Source organism: Panthera pardus, unplaced genomic scaffold, assembly GCF_024362965.1.
Source record: "Panthera pardus isolate Hobbes unplaced genomic scaffold, ASM2436296v1 HiC_scaffold_7, whole genome shotgun sequence".
Lineage (NCBI taxonomy): Eukaryota > Metazoa > Chordata > Mammalia > Carnivora > Felidae > Panthera > Panthera pardus.
In genome coordinates, this window is record NW_026527002.1 from 4,513,344 (window position 1) to 4,531,842 (window position 18,499).

Consider the following 18,499-nt stretch of genomic DNA (forward strand, 5'->3'; position numbering starts at 1 on the left):
GCAAAGATCATCCATCAAAGACCTGAGGAGCTCAGTAAATACCTGAGGACCGGCAGGCCTTAGTTTCTGTTAACAACTACTGAACTCTGTGCCTGTAAGAGCAAAAGCAGCCACAAACGACACGTAAATCAAAGTATGGCTGTGTTCCAAATTTTTTTATTTATGAACACTGCAACTTAAATTATAACACATATTTATAGATACATTTATGTATCATTTACATAATTCTCACTTAGTCTTAAATTTTTTTTCCAACTTTTTAAAAATGTAAACATCATTCTTAGTTTGCAGGCTATTCACAAACAGGCAGTGGGCCAGGTTTGGGCCACACACCATAATCTGCTGACGCCTATCAATATCACTTTCTTCCCAAACCAAACATGTCCGATAAACATGGCTTCACTCCATTACTTTCCATTATTTCAACCCCTCGTTCTAACTTTCTGCCTCACTCCTCTTGTAAACGCCTGACTTTGCATCAATCCAGTATCTCTCTTCTGTGTAGTGTTTTATACCGTGGAGTGTTACAGAAGAAAAAAAAATCCACCACTTGGATTGGTACCACTAAAGATTTCCGTTCTTCAATCTCAACTGGATTTTCAATAGCACCTAGCAATACCTCTGGCCTTCAGTCGCTCCCATCCTCCACAGCAAACTCACTACCACTGCCACCGTCCCCTCAAGATGAATCTCCCTAACAAAGGTGATACTTGTCTCTCTTCCACAAACAAGGTCATGAGACAAAAGCCTCAACTTCCCCAGACTGTCACCTGAACCCCATACCGCCGGACAACAGTATTATTACAAATATACCTGCATCTGTACACACATCCACAAGCAGAGTATTCGACCTTTGTTCTGAAATTCCATAGGCCTGATTTTGTCCGTTATTGGAATTTAAGTACCTTACTAAATAAGTACTACATTTATTAGATGCCTAGCACTCAACCAAGTGCTTTACAATGATCTCTCAATCTAGAAGGAACCCCTCCTCCTAGAAATCTCCTCTAAGCCCACCTCCAGAACACTCAGGGGCCTATCAGTCAGCTAAGGCTACCATAACAAAATACCACAGGCTGGTATTAAACAACAGAAATTATCTTACAGTTCTATAGGCTAGAAATCCAAGATCAGGGTGTCAGCATGGTCAGCTTCTGGTGAGAACTCTCTTACATGGCCTTTCCCTGCTGTGTGGTCAGAGAACCAACACTGACATCTCCTCTTATAAAGACGCTATTCCTACAGGATCAGAGCCTTACCCTTTTGTACTCACCTTAATTACTTCCTCAGAGGCCTCATTTCCAAATACACCTACACTCGGGGTTACGGCTTCGACATTAAAATTTTTCAGGGACACAAACACTGGGGCCACAACAGTGCATTTCTTCAGTGCTCTCAAACACCTGTGACTATACCTGAAACACTGCTCCACAAAGTTATTTCATTTCTCACCCACTTGACTGTAGGACTGTTTTTCTTCAAGAGAAAGCTCCACATGCTACTCACCAATTTCTATCACTTACCAGAGAGGCTATCGTGGAAGCAAACAGTAAATGACGAAAGAGACTAAATGAATGAATAAAGTAACTTCGGCATGATATTCATTTAATGAAAATGGAAGGGTGAGACCAATATTTGAGTTACACAGACCTCTCAGGCTGTTTCTGCCTTTGAGACTGATGCACCTTATAACAAAGAATTTAATTCAAGACCACCCCCAGTGATCAATTTTGTTTAGTTTCCCAGTAAAAAGATATGGGAAGAAGAGCAGAGATATCTGAGTGCTAGACAAGTTATACCCTCCACTGCACTATTACTCTGGTCTGCTTTGGGGCATACTTCATCGCAGAAGAGAAAAAGCTTACAGAGCTTAATATTTAGTTGGCGATACTCCAGTTACAAAAAAAAAAAAAAAAAAAAAAGGCAAAATGAATGTTTCAAGAGTTCAAAATGAAAGCAAGTTAACAAGGAATGTAATAGCCAGAAACAGACAAATGTGTGCTACCAAAAATATGTAAAAAATTATTGTAAACAGGGGCACCTGGGTGGCTCAGTCAGTTAAGCAGCTGACTTCGGCTCAGGTCATGACCTTAAGATTCACGAGTTCGAGCCTGGCATTGGGCTCAATGCTGACAGCTCAGAGCCTGGAGCCTGCCTCGGATTCTGTGTCTCCCTCTCTCTCTCTCTCTCTCTCTCTCTCTCTCTGCACCTTCCCCACTCACTCTCTCTCTCTCTCTCTAACAAATAAACATTAAAAAAATGTAAAAAAAAATATTGTAAACATACAAATAATCTTCATCAATCTTAAGATACTACGTTAACCTGGGAGCAGAGATACCACAGTAGAGATTCCAGAGTCCTTAATAAAGGTGGAAAGAGTTGAGGACACTTTAATGCCCTCAGGATGGGAAGTGAGGAGATTACTCTCACTAGGAAAAAATAGACACAAAGAGACAAAAACACAGTGGGGGAGGAGGAGGGCGCGGGCAGGGGACTTCAACAAATGTTCTTCTGAATTATTAATGCAATGTGAAACCACAATAAATTTCATAAAAGAAGGAATACTTTAGTTTTGCAAATACTGTAAGTACAAAGAGTTACACAAAGGTTGGTAATTAAAATGTGTTCAGAAAGGCAACCTGAAAGCAACCGGGGCATGTGTACCACATTTTCTAAATCATTCACTTTTACAAGACCTTTTGGGCATCTTCCTTACAGCGAGGTACTGTGGCAGTCACAATAAAAGGAGAATAAAATGAGTCAAAAACAAACTACAGGTTTCCTGGGCTATCCCAGAGTGTCCCTGAGAAAACTTTCTCAACCGAAAGGGGCCTGAGGCAAAGGTATTCTCCCCACCCCCAAAGTCTTTCCAAGGCCACTTTAAGAAAGACCTACGTTAGTAAGGTAATGGCTCTTTTCATACAAGTGAAAATTCTCTTCCAATTTCCTTCAGTTAGTGAAAACAGCTACTAATGCAGGTCTTTTGTAAAAGCCAAGTGGTACAATGTGGACTTTCATAAAACGGGGGATGCCTATGTATTGCTGACACCTGAAATCTCATTCTAGAATTTAAAGCTTTTAAAGTCTGTGATCCATGACAGCAGAGGCATAATTCATACAGTTTTCTGTGCATATGAACCCAGATAAGATACGGCACTTTGATATCCGTGAAAAGCAAGTCAAGAAAAATAAACTGTAAAGAAGAAAACTCCTAAAAGTATCAAGTTCACCCAGTCACGCAGGGGACAAAACTACTTGCTCAAGGCCACTGTGACAGAATTCAAGGCTCCAAGTTTCTTTCCAGTACATTATACAACAAAAGCTCAAAAAGTGACGACTTTTCTGAGATAACAAGCCTTTATCTGGTTTTAAAACAACAAAACCCCCATACTGTTAAAGTAAGCCAGGGAAGAAGCGTAGAGTCCTTCCTTAAGGTGTACACAGAGCTAATTTTTGAGTCAGGGCAGTAAAAAGAGAGAAGCAGTGCTCAAATATTTGGTCCGGGGACTAGGACTGCTTCTTGATATTTAAATGTGAGAGAATACAGGCAAACGAGAAACAGTCAAGACCAGCTGACTGGGAACAAAATATAAAAATAGGAAGTGGCCTTTATGTCAAAAGGTGTCTACCATCATTTCAGCTGGGAGAAAGGTTTCGAATGGCACAGGGAGGAAAAGCAATGGAGAGAGGTTTTAAGAGCAGCAGCAGTTAATTGCCCTGATTCCACGAGAGAGACATGAAGTACAAATCAAAAATTTTCTGGGGCGCCTGGGTGGCTCAGTCCCTTAAGTATCTGACTCTTGATCTCAGCTCAGGTCTTGATCTCAGGGTTGTGAGTTCAAGCCCCACACTGGGCTCCACAGTGGACATGAAGCCTACTTAAAAAAATTTAAAAAAAAGAATATTCTACTTCCAGAGGGTAAAATCATGGTTACCAGGGGGTAAAACTGATGGGGTTTGAGAGTACAAACATGCCACGAGCAGTTAATAAGTTACAGAGATCTAATGCCCAGCGTAATGAATACAGACAATACTGAACTGTAATTATGTCATGTGACAAATATAGCTACAGAGGCAGGTTGCCTGGGTGGCTCAGTTGCTTGAGCGCCAACTTTGGATCAGGTCATGATCTCACAGCTGGTGGGTTTGAGCCCCGCGTCGGGCCCTGTGCTGACAGCTCAGAGCCTGGAGCCTGCTTTGGATCCTGTGTCTCCCTCTCTCTTTGCCCCTCCCCTGATCATGCTCTATCTCTCAAAACAACAACAACAACAACAACAACAACAACAACAACAAAAACCAAACACATTAAAAGAAAAATATTGCTACAAAGGCAACCATAAGATACGAATGTATCACAGTGACACATCACACATATTAAATTTATACAGTGTCATATGTCAAATTCATTCAATTGAAAACAGAAAAAAATTCTATCTCCTGCATCAATTCCTACTGATGGGTAATGTCTGGCCGGAGCACGAGGGGATGGTGCCGGACACCGCACGAAAAAGGGCTTTGCTTCTAGGTCCGGTGCACTGTTCGGCAGGCTTCTGCGGTGCTTGCGGGTTAGCAGCCAGTGGCTTCCCCCAGCGCCCTCCCCTGGGTGGTTGGTCGAAGACAGCCTCTGGGAAAACACCTCTCTGTGAACATCTTCCCCGGTACCCGGAAAGCAGATTTCTATAAAATCCATGAAGGAGGCACCAGAGCAACTTCTCTGCCACCCAACGAGCCACACGCTCTCTCAACGAAGTCTGGATCTCAGCCCTGGGTGGGCCTCTTCCTTGGGTGCTTGAATATGGCCCTTAGGGGCAGAGGGGAATCCTTCTATTTCCATATTCTTCAGAGCTCTCTTTCTGCTGACCAGTCAGTTCTGTTAATGTTTCTCTACACTTCTCTACGTTGAACTTTCCCTGTTCGTATCACCCTGTGTGGTTTCTCCGGCCTGTTCGGACTAGACTGATACAATGCTGACAACCACGGAGACTACAGCCAGGTCAGTGAGGCGACGGAGAACAAGCAGACAGGCAATAAAATGAACTGACAATACAACAGCCTGAAACTTTGCAGCCAGACGTCCACAGTCCCTTGCGTATGACTTAAATTGCTATCTCCCGCAAACGTTCTTGGTTGTTTTTTTAACTTCCAACTATCTGAGTTTTAGTTTCATGGCAAAATGTTAAACACCTGTCACCAGCTTCTCCGTGCTGCAAGAGCTGTCCCTCCTGATCCCAGAGGAACGTCAGAGGGCCAAGAGACTAAGAGCACTGAGGGCAGCTGCCAATTCCACCATCTTACACTCCCGCCCAGGAAGTCCATCGTGGTCAAGATTTTAGATGGAGGATGGCTCAGTGGCTGCATCTGGGAGTCAGCTTAAACATGAGCTCGTGAAATGCTGCACGTGACCTTTCCGGTGCCCATTTCCCCCCTACAGATTTCAATAATTATTAGCATACTTGGAAAAGGCCAAAATCACCCACTGAAAAACTCATTCAATTTCATGTATGCACGTTAGGTAAGCCAAAAATAGAAACCCACAGAGAAATAAAGGAGCAGGTTAACAGCAGAGCCAAATTCTTGAAACAAACGCCAGGGATAAGCAACGGTAAAGGTTACTTCTTCTTGTCAGTGGCGTTTCAAAATGAAAGAAAAGAGCATCAAAAAATATTTCTTGAAATAAAACAGTCCCAGAGTTGGAAAACCGTAGAGGGAAAACTAAAGATATAAGCAGGCACTAAAGAAGTCAACAGATTTGTTGTATCACTCATTTAGCAGAAAACAATTTTGGAAGAAATCAACAGTAAATGACACTAAATACGCCACGCACACTGTGCTACTGTGCTAAAACGCACTGACCAGCAAAGAAGAGGTAATTGCCAGAAAGACAGCCTTACGTTTCTACAGGGCATTTGTTTTATTTTAAGGAGTGCTGGGTTGGGACGGACTTGTGTTTTCGAGGAACAAAAATACTTTCAAAAACAGTAATTGGTAAGAATTTGTCTTATCCCACTACCTTACTCTAATCTCTCCAAACATGTTTTACAGCTGGCAAGCCTAGGGTAGAAATTTGTGTATTTACGGTGAATGCGCAGGGATAGTCTTTCCTTTCTACTGAGAACAAAGCACATGTACAACTTCTTCAAGTACAAGACTCTTGCCTCCCAACTGGAAAGACTCCACGTAGCGAACTGACAAGGATCCCAGACTCTCGTCTACCAGAAAAACAATGTCATGGCTGTTGATTTTGTTTCTGCCTTTCTCCAACATAACTGCCTCAGGGATTCTAGGGCAGGTACGTATTTCTCCTTTCCGCTACCCTGCTGACTCAATCAAAAGCCTCCTCGTCTTTAGCACAAATTTCACAGTGCATCTAAGAAGTTTCCAGATTAATTTCACAGGGGATGGGGTTCCTGCCATCACTCCAAATTATGTGTGAACCCAAAACTTTCTAGTCCCTCACCTCTCAAACTAGCAATTTTTTCAATTATTCATACTCCTCTTTAGTCAGAATGCTATTCTGTCATTATCCTTATTAATGTTAGCTAGAGTACTAAAACTAACTTCCAGTTGGTCTTCATGCCTGTGGTTCTCCCAACTTCACTAGCATCCTGCACACCATTCTGACCCACTTGCCCAGTAGAGCAACTTTATCATTAAAGAAAAGAAGCAGCTCCAGAAATTCAGAGGTGCCTCCAGGAAGCTGCAAAAATGAGAGGAAATCCACTTGGCAGGGGCTCGAGGCCACCACCATTTAAACCCACTAGCACTGGGGCGCCCGGGTGGCTGAGTCAGTGAAGCATCCAACTCCTGATCTTGCTCTGGTCATGACCTCGCGGAATAGAGCCCCACGTGAAGCTCCGTGCTGGGAGTGGAGCCTGCTTAAGATTCTCTCTCTCCCTCTCCCTCCACCCCTCCCTGTAGCGCTCACTGCCTTCAGTGCTCTCTAAAAACGACACACAAAAGAACAAAATCCCAGTGGCACTAGTTTTATCAGTTTTAGGAGGGTCATCTTCGTGTTTTCTTGGGGGAAGGGACTGCTTAGCAGTCATTTCCCTAAGAGAGCAAATGCTCTCTACGTACCTACCTTACTTTCCTACCATTGCCCTAACACACCACCGCAAACATCAGTGACTTAAATCCACACAACTTCACTCCATGACAGTTCTAGAGGTCAACAGTCTGACACCGGTCTCGCGGGGCTCAGACGATGGTGTCAGCAGGGCTGGATTCCTTCCCGGAAGCTTTAAGAGGGTTTGTTCTCTTGCATTTCGAGGGCCTAATATCCACCTACTTCTTTGGCTCACGACCCTTCGCTGAATCTTGAAAAGCCAGCAACATCAGGCAGAGTCCTCCTCGCTCCACCTCCTGTCCTCGCTTCCCACCAGGAACCTTGTGGTTACGCCAAGCCCATCAGGAAAATCCAGCGTAGTCTTCCTAACTCAAAGGTCAGGGGATTGGCAACTTTAATTTCCCTTTGCCATAGAAAGTAACATATTCAGGTTCCAGAAATTAAAACATGAACCTCTTTGGGGGGGGGGGGGGGGGAAGGACATTACTTGTCTACTACATACACTCCCCAGATTTTATTTACCCTCTATCTCCAGCAGAGTACTGCTCCACAGGGAATCAAACAAACCCAACTTAAATGTGTAATATGTACCCCAAGTCCACTGTCACCTAACCTATTTTCCCCCCGAGATACAGGAAAGGAAATAAGAGATCGCAAGAATAATCAGTGCAAAGACACATGCTCGTATCCCTGGACAGAACTTGGAATTCATTTTTTTTTTTTAACATTTATTTTTGAGAGAGAGAGAGAGAGAGAGCAAGCAGCGGAGGGTCGGAGGGAGACACAGAATCTGAAGCGGGCTCCAGGCTACGAGCTGTCAGCACAGAGCCTGATGTAGGGCTAGAATGCACCACCGACCGCAAGACCATGACCTGAGCCGAAGCCAGATGCTTACAACCGGCGAGCCACCCAGGCGCCCCATGGAATTCATTTTCTCTTAATGCATGGTCACAAATCCTCCAGCTGAATCAACAATAACTACACCACAGACTAATTTTTAGTAAAAGAACCTCATAGAGACCCTGAAATTCAATTTGAAGTACCAACTGGGAAAACTGCAAAAAATAAAACCATCAACTGTTTGGTCTGGTTATTATTAAGCCATGTAATCATTTTTCTCTTAGAAAATCTATGCCTAATCCTAACCCTTGAACACAGCACTACAAAAAACTTGCAGTGTTTCTAATACTTACACCACTGGGAAAAAGTGTGCCTAAATATAAGCTCAAGCTTGAAAACCTCTTAGGGCACAGTACTGCTTAATTCCTGACCTTACTTTTAGAATTATGGAGAGCTACTATGCAGATTCACTGAGCGCTTACAAAAATTCAGTTCAGCGTAAGACCCTGTACAACATATACATCTTTTCTTAGCTGTTGGTACCTGCCAAGATTTGTAGCAGATTCAAAACTGTCATATTTCAACGGAGTACTGGGTGCCTGGATGGCTCAGTCAGTTAAGAGTCCAACTCTTGATTTCGGCTCAGGTCATGATCTTGCAGTTTGTGAGCCCAGGTTCAGGCTCTGTGCTGGGTGTGGGTCCTGCTGGGGATTTTCGCTCTCCCTCTCTCTGTGCCCTTCCCCCACTCTCTCTCTTAGGCACACGCTCTGTGTCTCAAAGTAAGTATTTTATTTTAATTTTTAATGTTTATTTATTTTTGAGAGAGACAGAGACAGAATGCGAGTGGGTTGGGGCAGAGAGAGAGGGAGGCACAGAATCTGAAGCAGGCTCCAGGGCTCCGAGCTGTCAGCACAGAGCCTGACATGGGGCTCGAACTCACGAGCTGTGAGATCATGACCTGAGCCGAAGTCGGACGCTCAACTGACTGGGCCACCCAGGCGCCCCTCAGAGTAAGTATTTTAAAAAGAACAAGAAGTTCACCAAGTTGGCGTATACTTAATTTTAAAAAACTTTGGGGGTCGCCTTGGGTGGCTCGGTTGGTTAGGTGGCCAACTCTTGATTTCAGCTCAGGTCATGATCTCACAGTTTGTGGGCTCGAGCCCCGCGTCTGGCTCTGCGCTCACTGCGCGGAGCCTGCTTCAGGTCCTGTCTCCCTCTTTCTTGCCCTCTCCTGCTAGCGCTTTCTCTCTCTCTCAAAAATAAACAAACGTTAAAAAATTTTTAAAATAAAAATAATTTATTCTTTTACTGTAGTATGATTCCAGATTGACCTCAAGAGGGAGCAGCATCCTTTTAAAAATAGACTGCCTACAGGTAAATGTTTTCTGTGTCTCACTAAAAACGAATGGAAAGACACACTAGACAAAAAATATGGAGACATTCAGGAGCAGGACTTGATTTTAATAATGTTCTACACAACAGAGAGTAGTAATGGATATAAAAGGAAGCAGGTAGACACTGAACTTTAAAACAAACTCGGGGTGAACAGTGAGGAAAAAAACACAGAATCAAACATTTATGAAGGTCTGAGCTCCTGGCCTTTACCTTAACACTGTTAACCTCACCAGCGCCCATTACCCTTCCTATGGACTATGCCTCAGTTTTAAGAATCAAATGAAATAACGGACATCATTTAAATTAGTAAAATGTTTTTTGTCTAACACGACTGAGAGTAACAAGATTACAGACAACTGAAAGGTACTCATTCTAAGCATTAAGAGGTACTTCAAAGTATTCCAGTATTTCAAAGACGGACTACTGAAACACAACGACATGTAAGCGGAACAAAAGCTGAGTGAGGCGCGTAGCTCCCCCATCACCAACAGGGGACCAACCTCGCGTTGGGCAGGACATGTGCACAAATCGACAAAGCGGAGGGCCTACCACAGCCTCAGTTACCTAGCAAAGAATCCAGATGGGAGAAAACTCAAAACACATTTTCCCACACTTCCATCACCCAATCTATCTGCCTCATGTGGTAGCACGATTTATAAAGCTGGGCTTTTCTAGTTTGTATTCTCAGTAACATAGCAATCTCTCAGAATTAACTACGGGATATACCATCCCAGGGTGGTAAACTCCTGACAATCCTTTGCTTCTTTATCTGTATTTTCTGGGTTTTCTACAGTGAATTCCCACTGCTGTTACATGGAGAAAAAAGCAAAAACAAACCATCTTTTCCTTATTATTTCTACAATGATTAGTAAAGCGCATGTTAGGTGACCAAAGAGAATTACAGGTGTACAGAGATAAGTCAGTGCAAATGAACCACTGTTCTAAAAACCTAAACCATATGCAGGACCACTGTGAAAAGACCAATCTATCAAACATCTAAAACCTAATTTTTTAATGCCAATCAGAACACTCAAATCCCACATTTAAGACAGAATGACTGCCAAATGACAAAGAAAATACATCACTGTTAAGGCATATGGTAGTACTTTAAAAAAAAATAAAAGTCACAGGCTACACAACTTTTAAACGACCTGTCAGGGGGCGCCTGGGTGGCTCAGTCGGTTGAGCATCCGACTTCGGCTCAGGTCATGATCTCAGTTGGTGAGTTCAAGCCCCGCGTCGGGTCTGTGCTGACAGCTCAGAGCTTGGAGCCTGCTTCGGAACTGTGTGTGTGTGTGTGTGTCTGCGCGCGCCTCTCTCTCCCTGCCCCTCCTCCACTCACACTCTGTCTCTCCCTCCTTTGGAAATAAACATTAAAAAAAAAACCACGACCTGTCAGGGGTAACCTGATAGAGCGGCCACAGAACCTAAGCAGTCGCTACACTTCACAGGACAGTGCTCTGTGTTTATAGCACCCTCAGTCTGAAAGAATCAAAGGGCATTCACTGTTTACCTTGTATCGCATCATCACCTTATTCACTTATTTCACTCAATTGTGACTTTTATCATTCTTACCATTTATTTATTCTACAGGATTCTGACTGACATTCTTAAAATGTATGAATGTGTCCTTTCCGTTTATAAATCTGAAAGGATTCACACCACACTATTAAAAAAACCATTGCCCAAGCAACCTAACAGGAATAGATGGGGGGGGGGGGGGGGGGGGGGGGGAGGCTCACTGAAGAAGGAAATTTTCTTTTAATTTCGTTCATTTTAGTAGTTCAAATCTGATCTTGGAACACACAATAATACAATAAAGAAAAAAACCTAACGACCACATGAAATAGACTGCATTGCAGGCCCTGAGATTTCCTTCTAGATGATACACAGGGAATTTAGTTCATCACCTGAATGGCTTTCCGATCTATATGAAGTATATTGTTAAAGGCCACAGTCCCAGAGACCAGTTTCTAGGTATCGAGGATTACTTCTCAGCACTTCCAAACACATCTGGGGCTGACCTTTGCCCAGGGCACACAACTAGTCCTGGAAACTACCCATAAGGACTGCTGTCCCTACTCTACCAATTCAACAGTCGACGATGAATTCCAGCAAGCATTTTTGCACGAACTGTCCTTTTTGCCTTCTCTCCATTCACTTAGCCATTAATCATCCAGGGCAGAAAAGATAGCCATTTCATTCCCCACCATGAAACATCCATTTCAGCTTTCAAGCTTTATTTTCCCCTACAGGGAAAAAGCTGCTACTTCTTCATTCTCTTCCTTCGAATTGTTGCTTCAAGGGGTATAGCAGTAAACAACTGAAAACCATCTAAATGCCCACCAAGAGAAAATATAGTTAAATTATTACATACACAATCTGTATATGTGACTATAGAGGGCAAATACTTCGAGGCTGCAAAACATATTATTAAAGAATGAAGCTTTTTACCTACTGATATGGAATGAGTGATAAATTCAGTGAAAAACCATGTGCAGTGTACCTCATCTGTATGTAAAGAGAAAGAGTATTTATTCACATTTACTTGCATACAAGTAAACTCTTACTTTTACATCATGCCAGAGTTGAATGGCTACGTCCCAGTGAGGAAAGCAGAAGGCTGAGGAGGAGACATTTCCAGTGTACAAAACTTTTTGTACACTTGAAATTTGAACCTTGTGACTATATTACCTAATTTTAAAGTCGATGAATTATTTTAAACTTGCTTATAACTTTTATTTCCAGAGCATTTGTGGTTGCTGTGAACACTTTAGAAAGTTGACAGCAGGCAGACTGGCAAATTGATTAGCTTGAGAATCAACCTCACTCCTTTATAATCATGCATTCAGCGTCCCCAAAGAAACCCCAAATGTCTCCCCCAACACCATCACCAAGATATCCCACCTCGTTATTATTTAATGAAACAATAATTACTTAATAAGTTACTAAACTGTAACACGATATGGGATGCAAAGACAGATACCGGAGAAATATAAAATTGTAAATTCTGCATGGTAACCATTAACCTTGATGGGTTCAAATAAGTCTGAAATTTCACGTGAACTCTTTAGGAAGCAAAGAGTTATGTGTAATTTGTGGAGGACATTTCAGCTAATCATACAGCTGGGGAGAGTCCCGATATCACCAAAAGGAAGAAAATGACACTGCAGTATAGGGAAAGTTTTATTCTGCCTTTCATATCCATATAAGCAGAGAAGCAGCTGAGGCCAAAGAATTATGAGAATATTACAGTTCATTTGAAGATCTAATAGCATAGAAAATAATTCAAATGTCAAACCATTAATTTTAAGAACTTTTATATACAATGAACTCACATATGCATATAGAAAAACAAAACAGCATTTTTAAAAATAAACTTATCGGGGCGCCTGGGTGGCTCAGTCGGTTAGGCGGCCGACTTCAGCTCAGGTCATGATCTTGCGGTCCGTGAGTTCTAGCCCCGCGTCGGGCTCTGTGCTGATAGCTCAGAGCCTGGAGCCTGCTTCATATTCTGTGTCTCCCTCTCTCTGACCCTCCCCTGTTCATGCTCTGTCTCTCCCTGTCTCAAAAATAAATAAATGTTTAAAAAATAAATAAATAAACTTATCACAATTATCATAACCAATTGTCATACTCAATAAGGATTATCATAATCAAGCTGGAAACAAACAACTGGTTTGATAGCCTATAACAAGAAAATCTGGTTTTGTTATATATATATACACACAATTAAAAACTCCAGTAAACTACTGTTTGTGTCATCTAGCAACTAAAATGAAACCCTACTTAAATGCCATTAAAGGAGCAGATGACTAGTGATCATTTTCATATTCGTCCACACGTATTTCCTGAGCATCCCCTGGGAAATACAACAGTAAGATACGGTTTCTGCTTTCAGGATTTTATAATCCAGTTACAACTGTTAGACTACTCAAAGAGAAATTCAGAAGAGAAAGTGATTATCAAGACGTTAAGCAACTACACGAGTAAGGGGAGACCTTACCACTCCGAAGACAGAAAAGAGGAAATAAGCTGTATCTGCTAGCCTTTTTACTTGAAGGACTTCAGAAGGCAGAGATAGTAGAGGGAGAAAATTCCAAGTGGAAATGCGTGAGAAACCAAGAGAGTTTACATTCTTTCTCTTACAGAAAGAATGCAAACACAAGTTTGAATAAAATAAGAGTTAACTTCCAAAAAGAGCGCTGAGACCTGAAAGGCAAACCTAAGGAACAAGAACTTCACTCTAGAGTTGATCAGGAGCCACTCTGGGGAGGAACAGCTGGAAGACACGTTCGGGATTCAAATTCCACCTCTTCTACCAACTAGCAACCTTCCAGGCTTGTGAGGTCTAAATTTCTTCATCTGTAGAGGAGGAAAGTAGTATTTGCAACAGAAAACTACTAGGACGACCAAATGAGAACAAAGCGTTAAGTACAAAGGCTGGCATAAGAAACATTCAAGAAGTGTGTTTTGTTTTGTTTGCTTCTGTCAGGCGGGGAAAACGTGATCAGGATTGCCTTTAGGACAATTAATTTGACAGCAGTATGCACAATGAATGGCAAAACCTGAGATTAGGGATGTCTCCTATTAATGGCAGTTGAGGCAAAGGGATTAAAAGCATTCTGTTGCTGAGAAAATGGAAAAGCAGCAGGAGAACCTGATTTCTGAACCGTAACGCAATAGAAGTACAAAGAATTTGTGTGAAGAAGAGAGAATGAAGAATCAAAGGTAACCTTTGATTTTAAGCCTACGTGACTAAGAAAGTGGTAAGACCATTAAAATACACAAGAAAATGAGGGGAAGATTCAATGTGTAAAGGACGCAGTTTAATTCTGAATCTTCTCGTTCCAGATCACAAAATGAGAGTTACTTACAGAGTTTATCAAGAACAGAAGGCAGGTCTGAAGCTTAGGAAAGAAAATGAGGCTGGCAGTGCACACTGGGACTTCAGCAGGGGAGGGAATGAACAGTGGAAACCATGGGTGTGCGTTGCGACTGGAAAAGAGAAAAGACAACTCTAAAAACGGAGCTGTGAACTCAATCTAAAGTAACACTTGCAGAGAAGTGGGATGAGAAAATGCACAAAGGCCACACGAAGGCACAAGTCTGAGATGCTGGCTTGTGCAAGTTACAGAGAAGACAAAGCCTTGCCAGCACCGTGCATTCCACAGCTCTTCAGATGCTCGTAGAACTGAGATTACAAACTGACTTATGATGATGTGATTATTACAGGTTCTAAGAGCCTGCAAGTGACTGAAAAGTGTTAATTATTCCAACTCAACCCCCAGCAAGACCCAGCTAACACAGTATAATTATAATTAGATAATTTTCCAGTATCTCAAAGCTCAAAGAAGTGTAACTTTTAAGTCCTCATCTTCCTTGACATCCATCCACACATTTGACTCTACTGATTACCCACTATTTCAGGAAACCCCTCTCCCTCTGTCTACTTGAGACAGCCAATTCCCAGGTTTTTCCCCCTTCTATTTTGGCTTCTCTTTCATCTTAACTAGTTTCTCCCCAGAAACAGAACACTGAGGGAACAACAATCCTCTATGAAATTCCACAATAGTTGATTTAAACAGTTTTTAAAACCCAACTACATTTTAAACTCTGGATCCTACCTAATGCTTCTCTTGTTATCATTAATAGGACCTACATAGTTTCTTGATGGGGGGGGGGGGGGGACAGAGACACATGAATGTGTGTCTTCAAAAAAAGACTTTCAGGCTAAACTGCAAAATAAACTATTTCTTTCCATCAGCAATAAGATCTATTAATTTTTGAAAATACACACATGCAGCATTGTATTCCCCACCCTTCAACAGCTGAAAAGTCAATAGGTCTTAACATACTCTAAAGACATCTTTCTGGTGCTGAGATATTTTTGTATCCCACAACTATAAAACCTACTCGCATTCAGTGTTAAGTTGTCCAAGAGATAATCAAGAGCAGATCTGCCATTTAGATATGAATCCAGTTACCATCCTTAACAATCACCAAGAAATAAAAGCTCAAATGTTTTCCCATATGTGGGTTTCTTCTCAAATACATGTTACAACTGATCGTACTTTATGAACTTCAGTTTCTGCCGTATTTCTTTAAAATGCAACTGTGTGACATATGTGAGGAAACTAAAACACGTACTATATACCATAATATTAGGACCTACACTTTATTAAATTGGCATGATGAGCTTTTGAGAAACTACAAAATACTAAAAATGAGATCATTTTTTAGGGCCTTCTTTGTACTCTTTTTATCTTAGTAGTTTATAATTCATAAAAATGTTAACCTATATGAGGTTACCCATCCAAGTTTTTAAGAAGACACCTGCAATAACTACAGTTTACTATGATACCCAAATTTAGCATGCCATCAGAGTGACTAAAATAACACAATCCTTCATCTTCTTAATGACACCAGCTCAAGGTATATTTTAATAACACAGCACCAGAAACCTCATCTAAAAGGATACCAGAGTTTCATAATATTTTTAGGCTATTTTTGAATGCATTTGATTATACTCGTGTCTCTATTTTGTAAGGAACATCTCTAAGCACAAAGAGAGGGAAAAACTCTAAGCTCAACAATTTTGTAAGACACTGTTCGTTAATGAAAGGCAACACGGCAGAGAAGAAAACACAGGTTCTTGGCTTCATCCTGAATCTAACGCAGCCACCACCACTAAAAAGGTGATGAGATCTTGAGCAGTTAAGTTAATCTATCAGAGCCTGTTTATTAATCCTCAGACTGGAGAGAATGCCACCTATGTTGTTAGAAATAAAAAAGAAAAAGCATATTATTACCAGCAACTGTAACTAAAATGCCATAGATATTTTGCCTCCTTTTGAGCCACAGCTCCCCCAAAAAGTACACACTTGGGCCTAAGATTTCAGGACCTATGCATGCTTTTAGAACCAGACTTCTTTGCGATGATCTTATTCGGTTCTATGTTTTCCCTGGAAGCCAGCAACAGGATGAACACACACTGCATTGTTAATAAATACATGCCAGTGATTAGATCAACACGGCCTCCAGCACTTCTGCACACAGAAATACAAAATGTGACAATTTCCCAGCTTTCTGTCTTATTTAATAGCAAGCAGTGTAGTATCATCGTTTCACTTACAGCTCACTCCCTAGGGTCGACTATCAAAATATTTAGTCCCTGGCTGCTGGGAGGTTTCGTTTTTTTAATCTGTTTTGAAATGCAAACTTCTAGGCCACTGGCTTTCTACCTTTTACTTTTTCTTCACATGAGCAGGTTCAAGTTTAAGGAACTGAATTTGTTCTCAACTGACCGTACGGAATTTAAATCTACCTTGAAAAATGCACGTACCAAAAAACAAAAAAGAAACTACTTTAGAAACCTGCTTTATGGAGTCATCCAAGCTTCATGTAAGCTACCGTAAGCTCTGTGTAAACATATTACTTAACTTGCCTAATATGTAAGTATCCCCATCTGGCCTTAGACAATCTTGAAGTTTTACCACATTTGTTTCAAAATAACAGCTTGTAACCCTTGTTGAAAGCTACTTAATAATAGTTGAAACGTTACAGAAAAACTGGATACAACGTTCAGCATTAAAAAACCAACATAGCTATGTAGCTTTTACAAAGAATGAGGTATGTAATAAAATGGAGGACTAAATGTGAGTACCCTTGGCCAATAAAAAGCATATATACTATGTATGATCCCAATTTTCTTCTTAAAACATACTTACATGCATAGAAAAATCCTGAATGGCTAAACACCACACTTGTAGACTGGTTACCCTGGGTAGTAAGAGGGGAAAATGGGGGGTAGGGGGTGGGGAGCAGACGTCTTCATTGTTTAGCTGCTTTTTTTCTTAAAGAGCACGTAGTAATTTTGTTAATTAAAAAAATAACCGGGAGAAAATAGCCACTGGTAAAACTGTACTTTCTCCTCCGTACCCAAATACTTCTAATGTGTAATTTTCAAAACATAGTTATGACTTCTCAGTTTAAAAAAAAAAAAAAAAAGACCTACAAAAATACAGTACTAGAAGTTAAAAAAAAAAATCTTGCATTTGCAAGATTACTCCCGCTCGTTCTACTCAGGGCTCCTCTCTACGTCAGTGTTCGAAACGCCCTAAAAAACGGGCACCACACTTGAACGGTAGTAAACGCTCAAACAAACAAAAAAACCCAGAAAGTAAGAAAATGTTAGCGCCTGCTCTAGCCTCGTAAATCCCTTCCCAGCCTCAACCCCCGAGGCTTCCCCGAGCCTACGTAGGCTGGATTCTCTTCCTTCCAAATCAAAACAACAACAGAAAGTCACGGGGTGGAACTGAAAAGGCCTTGAAGGGGCCCGTGGGTGTCTTCGGACCGCAGCGTCAGGGAGTCCTGGTCCCCGAGCCCGGGTCAGAGCCCAAGGACCATCCGCCCAGACCTCCCATACCCTTCGACCCCTCCAGACTCCCTCGACCGCCCTCGACTCCCGGCCCCTGCGACCCTGCCGACCCCGACCCCCAACCTCCCGGCCCCCTTCGAAACCTCCGGCCTCCCTTGACTCCCCAGCCCCCGACCTCCCCGACCCGCCGCCACACTCCAGCACGCGGGACGCGCCGACCCGCACGACCCCGAGTCCGCAGGCAGCGGCGTTACCTGCGGCGAGACGGTCCGTCCGGCCCGCCGCAGCGACGCGCAGGGTCAGGCGCTAGGACTCGGCGGGCTCCACGGCAGCCCGCCGCCCCCACCGCCACCACACCGCCGCCGCCAACGCCGCCGCCGCTGCAGCCCGGAGGAGGGGCGGGGCCCGGACCCGCGGCTGGGGAAGCCCGACCGTCGCGGCCCCGGGAGTCGTCGGGAACCCAGGCATGCGCAGAGCAGGGGGCGCGAGAACTGCTCCAGGAGGACGCCGGAGTCAACAAGGCTTCGGGGACGCCCCCATCCGGCTCCGCCCCTCCCCGCCACAGGGATTGCTCCGCCCCCACGCCCAAACAACGCGAGGTCTTGAGGAGACTTGGGGACGGCCCCGGTCGAGAGAGATCCCGCGAGAACAAGGCATCGCCCTCCTCGCCCCCTTCCTAGCGTCAGGACGCCTAGGGGCCGAATAGGTGAGAGGCGGGCCGCGGCGGCGGCGCTGGAGTTGAGGGTGGAGGCCTCCCCTCGGGGAGGCCGTTCTATCACGCCGCGCTTCGGGACGGGGCGTCTAGGTGTCGGAGCACT

At 43.0% G+C, this 18,499-nt stretch overlaps 1 protein-coding gene across 2 annotated transcripts in view; it reads right to left on the reverse strand.

Annotated features, from left to right (window-relative positions):
- PCMTD1 (protein-L-isoaspartate (D-aspartate) O-methyltransferase domain containing 1) overlaps positions 1-18,118 on the reverse strand; it is a 70,501-nt gene extending 52,383 nt beyond the window's left edge. The window contains exon 1 of one of the 2 annotated variants that reach the window (XM_019428935.2): positions 17,936-18,118. The gene's annotated coding sequence lies outside the window, so the exon portion shown is untranslated. The remainder of the gene's footprint in view (positions 1-17,935) is intronic. The other variant, XM_019428936.2, reaches the window with a different exon arrangement.
- Positions 18,119-18,499: the final 381 nt, after the last annotated feature.